We start from the raw sequence: 10,777 nt of genomic DNA on the forward strand, positions 1-10,777 counted from the left end.
ACGAGACAGCAAAAGAGACACTGATGTATAGATCAGTCTTATGGACTCTGTGGGAGAGGGAGAGGGTGGGAAGATTTGGGAGAATAGCAGTGAAACATGTATAATATCATGTATGAAACGAGTCGCCAGTCCAGGTTCGATGCACGGTACTGGATGCTTGGGGCTGGTGCACTGGGACGACCCAGAGGGAGGGTAGGGGAGGGAGGAGGGAGGAGGGTTCAGGATGGGGAATGCGGGTATACCTGTGGCGGATTCATTTCGATATTTGGCAAAACTAATACAATATTTTAAAGTTTAAAAATAAAATAAAATAAAAAAAAGAAAGATAAAAATAAATAAATAAATAAAATATGTTAACAATAAAAAAAAAAAGAGTTTACTGGTAATAAACAGACCCAGTCAACAGCTCCTGGCTACGATGAATCTTGATCCCGACTTTGGACAACGTCTGCTGCTAGTGACAAATGAAGAGGATGTCAGCTCTCAGTGTCTATTGTATCCTGAAACTGTAAACCCACTCATGTCACAGGTGGAAAAGAAAAGCATTAAACCTGCAACATACATCCGCTTGGAAGAAGCATCACTGTTACTTTTCAGTAGCCTGACCTTGCCCTGAGCTGGTGAATGAGAACTGCAATTTGTCTAATGCATAACTAGTTCCTGTGGGGGCTGCCAAGGTGGCTCTAGTGGTAAATAATCTGCCTGCCAATAGAGGTGATGTAAGAGACACAGGTTCAATCCCTAGGTAGGAAAGAGCCCCTGGAGGAGGGCATAGTAACCCACTCCAGTATTCTTGCCTGGACAATCCCATGGATAGAGGAGACTGGTGGGCTACAATCCACAGGGTTGCAAAGAGTTGGACATGACAGAAGTGATTTAGCACACGCAAGTAATCTCAGCAAAATGTCAAGGGGAGTTTTGAGGCTTTGTTAGCATCGTGGGTGCATGATCAGTCATGTCCAACTCTTTGCAACCCTATGGACTCTAGTGTTCCAGGCTCCTCTGTCCATGGAATTTTTCAGGCAAGAATACTGGAGTGGATTGCTTTTTCTTACTCCAGGGAATCTTCCCTATCCAGGGATCAAACCCACATCCTCTGTCTTTTCTGAATGGGCTGGCAAATTCTTTACCACTGTGCCACTTTGCATCACTTTGGTGATTAAACAATATTCTCACTTTGGGTAATAAAACATTTTATGAGGCTAGTTGCCTCTCACCTCAGGGAAATGTATTCCAACCTTCTGCCTCCTCTCCCTAACATAATGTTGACTCCTTGGATAAAAATACAAGGAACTTCTGTTGAATGAGCTAACTGCTGGAAATATTATGGCTGCAAGCTGAAAGAAATGAGGTGCGTACCACAGACCACATAAAACAATGAAAGCAATTTAAAGACAATGTGCAGAGTAACTAGGAACAATTTTGCAATATCAAAAGCATATGAGTGACTGCTGCTTTGGGTGACTCTCTATAAACCTTGGTGTTTGCCCAGCCTAGCCTGGGAGCCCTTCTGGATGAGGCTCAGACAGCTAGCACCTTCCATTGTCAAAATCAGCCTTCCTGGCCAGCCCATAGAGGGTCAAGGCAACCATTAGGAATGTGGTCCATTTCCTGCTGATTCAGAAGAGGGGCAAAAGCAAAGACAATTTGCAGCTGATTCAGTGGCCTGTGATCTGTACTTTTTCTTCTGGTTAGGTTCCCTGTTGTGGCTTCCCTGGTGACTCAGACAGTAAGGAATCTGCCTGCAATGTGGGAGACCTGGGTTTGATTCCTGAGTTGGGAAGATCTCCTTCCTGGAGAAGGGAATGGCTACCAATTCCTGTATTCTTGCCTGGAGAATTCCATGGACAGTGGAGCCTGGCAGGCCACAGCCCATGGGGTCGCAAAGAGTGGGACCCAACTTGAGCAAGCAACACTTTCCACTTTTCAGATTCCCTACAGCTCTTTTAATGAAACACTTTGTTGAGCAAGTGCGCCATCTACGGGAGAAAACAGTTGTACTGATTCTACCCTTAACATCGCCAAGATTATAATTTACACGAGACAGTGATCTTCATGTCGGGGTAATTTTGCTCCCCTGGGAACATTTTTGGCAAAGACTGGAGACATTTTTTGTTGTCATAACTGAGGTTGCAACTGGCATGTAATGATTAGAGAGCAGGGATACTGCTAAACTTTCTGCAATTCACAGGATACCCACCTCCATAACAAAAATTTTTGCACCTTTTCCCCTAAGGACAAGGTGGAGAATTCTGCTTGAGAATAAGAGAATCTGTGAAATTTATGCTTACAGATGGGTTCCCCAGGCCAAAAAAAAAAAAAAAAGATTAGTCTTTGATTTAAATCTTTTCATATTCCCCACCACTGCTTTAAGTTTTACATCTCCCCACTTTGCTATGAGCCATGATTTTTCAAACTCTTTCACACTAAGGTGTTAATGACTTAATATATTAATCTACATCTAGGCTATTTGAGAAAGGGAATTAGAGAGAGAGGACAATACTCCAGACAAAGAAATGAATTTCTAACAGTAAAGTTTTAGGGCCCACTCTTTGGGACCCCATGGACTGCGGCCCTCCAGGTTCCTCTGTCCATGGAATTCTCCAGGCAAGAATACAGGGACTAATACTTTGGGTTCAACTTACCTTTGTGGCTGATTAAGTATATATAAAATTTATCAATTTGTGTTCAAACTATTGTAGTGGCATTATCACTGTAAACGTCCTCATGGTATGAACACAATGCTGAGAAATATTTCGGCTTTCTTGGCTTCTTCCCTCAACCCATGCAATTCAGTAGGTCACCGTTCAGTTTACTAAGTGGAGCTTTGCAGAACTAAAGACTTAGAGTCAGCTTCATAGAGATTTTCCTTCTGTCCTCAGAAAAGAACATGTTCCCCTAGAGTTTAGGATAGAGCAAATTTTTATAAAAATATAGCCTTGGATCAGACTTTCCTGCCCTTTGAGGACTCTGCATTGTGGACTATGAATAAAACTTTGCAGCTTCATGCTTCAGGATTGTCATAACCTCAAGTGCTTTGAAACACCCCTGCATCATTGGGAGGACGCTGTACCACCTGCAGATCCTTCTGCTATCCCACTCGAGGGATACCCTACTCTAGCTATATTAGCACATTAAAAGAAAGGATAAGCCCATTAGCCTAAAAAGATGAGCGCCCCTTTTCATCCGTGTGGGTTTGTCTCTATTCTCCCTTCTCCAATAACCCAGGATTAAATTCACCAACCAGTGAGCACCTGCAGCAGACAGCACGGGAATGCAGAGATGAATATGAGAGTCCCACTCAAAGAGATGTCTGAGCAAGTGCATTGTTCCTGCATTGCCTGCCTCCAGAACATTCTTCCTTTATGGCATGTGACCCTGGTTGTTGCAGTTCAAGGAAAACAGGCTTCTTTGAAAGTTACCTGCCCATCTGTTTGGTCATTAGCAACCTGTGTGTGCATGCTTAGCTGTTAAGTCGAATCCAACTCTTTATGACCCCAGGGACAGTAGCCCACCAGGCTCCTGTGTCCATGGGATTTTCCATCAAGAATGCTGGAATGGGTGGCCATTTCCTTTTCCAGGGGATCTTCCCCACCCAGGGATTGAACTCATTGGCAGGCAAGTTCTTTACCACTGAGCCCCCTGGGAAGCCTCATTAGCAACAGCAGACTAAGTATTAATGCCGGAAAATCACCAAGATCTTGCCTAGGTTTTTCCACTCAATATCTAGATTTCTATACTATGACCGCACCAGAGTATGCAGTGAGAAATAGTAGTGCATCCTAAAAAATCTGTTAAATGAGTAATGATTTAATAACTTTCTTCTTCAAGTGCCATCAGTAAGAAATTGTACAGTTTTATGGGAAACCTTGATTTATTGGTACTGAAGATTGCCTTGGCGCATCCAGTTTGCCTCATAATTTGTGGGAAAGAAACAAGATTAAAAAAAAATTTTGAAGGGAAAAAATGAGTTAAGAAAAATTGGCAACAGGGCTTGTGCAATATTAATCGTAACTGAGCAAAGAACATCCATGCTGGATCTAGGGCACCTTTATATACTCTGTGCCCTAATAAAACTAGTGTCTCCCAAGTATCTGATGTCTGATCATTGTCTTTAGTCAAATGGATCCGATGGGTAGTGAATGTTAAAATGATATTCTCAGTAATTATAAGAAAATAAGATACAGAAAATCATGGTGCAACACCTATAAACAACATAAACTGAGAAAGGGGCCCGGTTGTTCTCTTCTCAAGTAGGACTTGGTGAGATGGTTGGAGGAGTGCGGGGTGATGCGGGGAAGTGGATATAAGTGATGCGTAAATAAAGTAAAATCCTGAAGCATTTCATCAGCTTAGTTCCAAAAACAAAGACTTTCCAGGGTATTGAACACTTATTATAGGATCTAAATACAGAGAACAGGGACTCCGCTGATGGTGCAGAGGTTACAACTCAGCGCTTCCAATGCCGGGGGCATGGATTTGATCCCTGGTGGGGAAACTAAGATCCCATATTCCAGCGACAAAAATAAATAAATATAGTGAAGAAAACAGCTGACTAGGACTCTACTCCTAAAAGATCAATTTACAGTAGTTCAACCTGGGCTTCCCTGGTGACTTAGTGGTAAAGAATCCACCTGCCAATGCAGGAGACTCGAGTTTGATCCCTGGGTCGGCAAGATCTCCTGGAGAAGGAAATGGCAGCCCACTCTAATATTCTTGCCTGGGAAATGCCATGGACCTAGGAGACTGGGGCTACAGTCCACGGGATCTCAAATGAGTCAGACACAACTTAGCGACTAAATAACAGCAGTAGTTCAACCTAGGATTATAGAGTTTCAAAAAGATGCCACGTCTAAGCTATATGCTCAATAGTAGTTATGTGTAACAATGTTATTTGCTACTTAAAATGCTCCTACATTTTGATGTGCTTGAAAAATAGTTTGCTTCTTTTTGCTGTGCAGAAAAAATGTGTCCTAACATTATTAATACTATATCTGCAGAAGGCCTATATTACTAAGAATATGTAATTGCTTTTGTTACCAATAAATCAAGGTTAATAGTTAGGCAGTTTGGGGCAATTGCTTAGATTTCTCATGTTCCATTTGAAAGCAAAGTTATTAAATCATCACACATTTGTTATGAATTTATAAAGTCCTACAGTTTCAGTGACATACAGTGTGTACTTCAAACACAAAAGGCCAAATTTTCTACTCAGGCTCTTTCAAGAGCCATGTGTATAGTCAAGGATCTAAGAAACTGTGGGCGATATTTCTGCAGGTTTTACAATTATTTTGAGGTTAGAGAAAGGCAAAGATCATCTGGCCAGCCCTCACAAGATCAAGGCAGCCACAAGGAGCCAGACTCTCTAGAGCTGTCCATTTCCTGCAGGTCTAAGCACTGTGCCGTTTCTTAATTATGTTTACTCTAATGCACTCACTAAGTTTTCTGAAGATTTGAAGACTTGCTGTTGCTCTTCAGTCACTAAACCTTGTCCAACTCTTTTGGACCCCATGGACTGCAGCATCTCCTGGAGTTTACTCAAACTCATGTCCATTGAGTTGGTGATGCCATCCAACCATCTCATCCTCTGTTACCCCCTTCTCCTGCCCTCTATCTTTTCCAGCATCAGGGTCTTTTCCAATGAGTTGGCTCCTCACATCAGGTGGCCAAAGTACTAGAGCTTCAGCTTCAGCATGTCTTTCCAATGAATATTCAGGGTTGATTTCCTTTAGGATTGATTGGTTTGATCTCCTTGCTGTCCAAGGGACTCTCAAGAATCCTCCAGCACCACAACTGTCCATTCTCTTTGGGGACAGATTTAACTGTTTAAAAACAAAAAAGTTTTTTTTTTTTCGTATTGATCTCAAATGTTTCTACTCCAGTCATTATAAATATCAACACTGATCCTAAACTACACTGTAAGGCCAAATTTTAAAATATGCATGTGGGTGGGTATGTGTGTGGCAATATTTGCTTCTTCAGAGGCAACCCTTGCAATAACTGTAGACAGTAGGGAACTGTCTTTGCACATGTCACCACTCTTTACCTTGCAGCTTTTCTCTATGAGTTAAACGATTGCATTTTTTTCCATCACTTAGAATCAAATCTCTTCTCTAGCTTACAGTTAACTTTAATAACAGGTTGGTTCCTCTGTTCTCAATATAACTTCATTGTGCTCAAATGCATTCAAAGCTTGACATTCAGGATAACAGCAATAACCCAGTGGTTTCTGATTTAGTAAGTGGAGACCTCCTCTTTAATTCACATTTTTAATTAAACAAGATTTTCTTGGACAACTTCTATGTTCTGGACACTGTGCACTATATTGAAGGTACAATAATGAGCCACAACATATAGCCTCTGCTGTGGTGAGACAACGTTAGATGAAAATGCACCAATAGACGTCAATTACTACTTGTGGTAAGTGAAGCAAAAACAAAAAAAACATTAGGTGCTTTAAATAAGAATAATAAGGAGGGATCTGATTTAAATTTTTGAAGTCAGGAAAGTTTTCTCTAAAGATAGGACATTGAATCTGAGACAAGAAAAATGAATAAGATCATTGTTGCCATTATGTCAGTTAATAGATCATACAGGCAAATTAATTTTGAAAGCAGCTATATCAACATGTGGACTCATTTTGACCTTATATACTCATACGTCACTTATGGGTGACCTAAGTAAATGTCACCCATTTACTTATTCTTCAAAAAATATTTATTGAGTGCCATCACCTTACAATAAATAAATACAAAGATACAAAGATACATATTTTAAACATACGTGCTAAACCCATATGGGACTCCCTCTGTCTGGATGGGTATATAGGCTAATGTAATTCCTGCTCTTGACTTTTCAAAAAGTTCTTCAGAGAAGCAGGGCAGTAGAAGATAAATTATCCCCTTAATAAGCCTTTCCAGGAATCTCGCCCAGGAAGGAAGTCAATCTCACTGGCTGCTAGTTGTCAAAATCTCCCTTACTCATCTTTTTGCAAATCATATTAATATTTCTCTCCTCTTAATCTCCTCACACTCATTCCTTCATTGGTTTATTTCACTTTTGATCTTGGAACTCTAGATCGAGGCAACTTTTCTCTAAGTTAGGATGTTTCCACTTCCAGACAAAAGGGCTGCAAAGGTCTGGTGGACCAGGTAGAAAAGAGCAACCCCTCCTGAGGGCTGTCACAGTCCCACTGCAGGAATGACTGCCTGCCCACCAGCATAGAGTTGGTTATATTTCAGCCCTTGCTAAACACTCTCCTTCTACTGCCCTTGTGCTTGGCTCTCACCCTGAGGAGCACGGTTCATTTTCCTCCCTGTACCACAAAGATCACAGAAAATGATTTACCATTTTCATTTGTAAGCTCTTTCTGTATAGCAGTCTGGAACACTGGCTTTGTCTTAAGTTTAATTTTTGCCCCTTGGAACAGGTCATCTGATCATTTCAAATCTGACTTCTAGTGTATGTATAATGGGGATATTAATGAATACTTACTCCAAAAGAATGTCTGTAAAGATTACATGAGATCATTCATATAAAGCACTTAGCACAATGCCTGGAACTTTGTAAGAATCCAATAAATCATAGCTGTTATTACTTCTGGTCCCTGGAAGGCAACTGTCTGAGCCAAGAAAGCAGAACAGCCAAAGTTTCACTTTCATTTATTCATACATCTTATGTTTTACTCCCAACCTACTGACGAGGGTTTTCCATGTTTAAAGTACAAATAAACTGGAAAGAAAATAGCCACTGAGGATTGTGACACATTTGTCATGAGTGCTCAGTCATGTCCGACTCTTTGCGACCTCATGGACTGTAGCCCACCAGGGTCCTCTGCCATGGGATTCTCCAGACGAGAATACTAGAGTGGGTTGCCATTTCCTACTCCAGGGGATCTTCCTGACCAAGGGATTGAACCTGTGTCTTCCACATCTCCTGAATTGCAGGTGGGTTCTTTCACCACTGAGCCACTGGGAAAGTCCATATTATGTCACCCAGTAATATAATGTTATTATACCAAGAATGCTCAAACTAGAAATTCATCCCTTCTATGATTATTCTCTTCTAAAGAGAGTTAAGACAGCCACTGTTCCTTAGTGCATTCAGGCCACCATAACAAAAGTATCATAGACAGAGTGGATTACAAACAACAGAAATCTATTTCTCACAGTTCTGGAAGTGGGGAAGTCCAAGATCAAGACACCAGCAGATCTGTAGACCAAGTCCTGATTCATAGAAGTCGCCTTCTCTCTGTTCACACACGGCAGAAGGGGCAAGGGAGCTCTCTGGAGACCCTTTTATAAGGGCATTAATCTCGTTCATGAGGGCTCTGCCTTCATGACTTAATCATCTTCCAAAGGATCCAACCTCCAAATACCATCATGTTTAGGATTAGATGTTAACACTTTAAGAATTTAGTGTAAGTGACATGTTCAGTCTATAGTAACAATTTTAGTCCTATTGGCACAATTTCTAATTCTTGGGAATATAACCTTACTTCCTCTGTATTTCCTTCCATCTTGGGACTACATGCTCAAAATTTGAGTTTTAGGAGTTACCCAATCCTCTTCTGGAGAAAGAAATGGCAACCCACTCCAGTATTCTTGCCTGGAGATTTTCACGGACAGAGGAGCCTGGCAGGCTGCAGTCCATGGGGTCAAAAAGAGTCAGACAGGACTGAGTGACTTTCACTCACTCACTCACTCAACCCTCTTGAGCCCTTTCCCATCCAATTCTTGTAACATGAATGTATCCATTTCCTTAATTCTACTTCCCACACATGCCAGCCTTTCCCCCTCAATCTTTTAAAAATCTTCCAAAGCAATATAGACATGTTCTTCAATGATTCACCTGACTTCCTCCCCTGCATCTAAATCCTGCTGGTTCTTCAGAATTGAGGTGATAGCAGCAATTCTCCAACTTCTCCTCTTTGGAAAAATAAAAAAATTTTGTAAAAAAATCTGGTCAAGAATGTATCAAGATATTTTACTTGCAGCCCAATGATACTCCAGCAGATGATCATGGGACTGAATCCCAACAAAGAATCTTTCTTTGGCCCCAGTTTAGTGGCCTGTGTTTATGAAGAAACATCTTCCTTCCATCTAGTCAAGCTAATGTAGTTTGCTGCAATAATAATAATTGAATTACTCTCTCCCTTTACCCACTCCCATGCATTTTTTGACTTGCTTCAATTTTTGGTCTTATAGATCTCTGAAGAATTATATATTCTTAATTGTCTTAGACATGATTGTTTTAGTAGAATTTGAACTAGGTTTTTGTGCCCATCTTTGCCTAAAGATGGGTAAAATAAAGGACAGAAACAGTAGAGACCTAGTAAACACTGAAGAGATCAAGAAGAGATCGAAAGAATACACAGAAGAACTATACAAAAAAGATCTTAATGAACCAGATTACTGTGATGGTGTTGTCAGTCACCCAGAGCCATTCTGAAGTGTGAAGTGGGCCTTAGGAAGCACTGCTGTTAATAAACCTAGTGGATGCAATGGAATTCCAGTAGAGTTATTAAAAACCCTGAAGGATGATGGCACCAAGGTGTTACATTCAATATGTCAGCAAATCTGGAAGACCCAGCAATGGCCACAGGACTGGAAAAAGTCAATCCTCACCTCACTTCCCAAGAAGAGTAATACCAAAGAAAGTGCTAACCATTGGACAATTGCATTCATCTCCCTTGCTAGTAAGATCATACTTAAAATCTTGCATGCTAGGCTTTAGCATTACATGAACCAAGAACTTCCAGATGTCCAAGATGGGTTTAGAAAGGGCAGAGGAACTAGAGATCAAATTACATGCTGGATCATAAAGATAGGGAATTCCAAAAAAACATCTACTTCTGTTTCATCAACTACACTGAAGCCTTTGTGTGGATCATAACAAACTGTGGAAAGCTCTTAAAGAAGTGAGAATACCAGACTATCTTACCTGTCTCCTGAGAAACCTGTAGGTGGATCAAGAAACAACAATTAGAACCCTGTGTGGAACAACTGATTGGTTCAAGATTGAGAAAGGAGTTCAATAGGGCTGTCTGCTGTCACCCTGTTTGCTTAACCTATACGCTGAGCACATCATGAGAAATGTCAGGCTGATGAGTTACAAGCGGGAATCAAGATAGGTGGGAGAAACATTAACAACCTCAGATGTGCGGATGATATCACTCTAATGGCAGGAAGCTAAGAGGAACTAAAGAGCCTCTTGATAAGGGTGAAAGAGCCTGTTTAAATGTTAAAAAAAAAAAAACAAACAAACAAAACTAAGATCATGGCATACAGCCCCATTCAGTTCAGTTCAGTTGCTCAGTCGTGTCCAACTCTTTGCAACCCCATGAATCACAGCATGCCAGGCCTCCCTGTCCATCACCAACTCCGGGAGTTCACTCAAACTCATGTCCTTCAAGTCGGTGATATCATCGAGCCATCTCATCCTCTGTTGTCCCCTTTTCCTCCTACCTCCAATTCCCATCAGGGTCTTTTCCAATGAGTCAACTCTTCACATGAGGTGGCCAAAGTACTGGAGTTTCAGCTTCAGCATCAGTCCTTCCAATGAACATCCAGGACTGGTCTCCTTTAGGATGGACTGGTTGGATCTCCTTGCAATCCAAGGGACTCTCAAGAGTCTTCTCTAACACTACAGTTCAAAAGCATCAATTCTTCAGTGCTCAGCTTTCTTTATAGTCAAACTCTCACATCCATACATGACCACTGGAAAAACCATAGCCTTGACTAGACAGACCTTTGTTGACAAAGTAATGTCTCTGCTT

The sequence above is a fragment of the Bison bison genome, unplaced genomic scaffold, assembly GCF_000754665.1.
Source record: "Bison bison bison isolate TAMUID 2011002044 unplaced genomic scaffold, Bison_UMD1.0 scf7180017864440, whole genome shotgun sequence".
Classification (NCBI taxonomy): domain Eukaryota; kingdom Metazoa; phylum Chordata; class Mammalia; order Artiodactyla; family Bovidae; genus Bison; species Bison bison.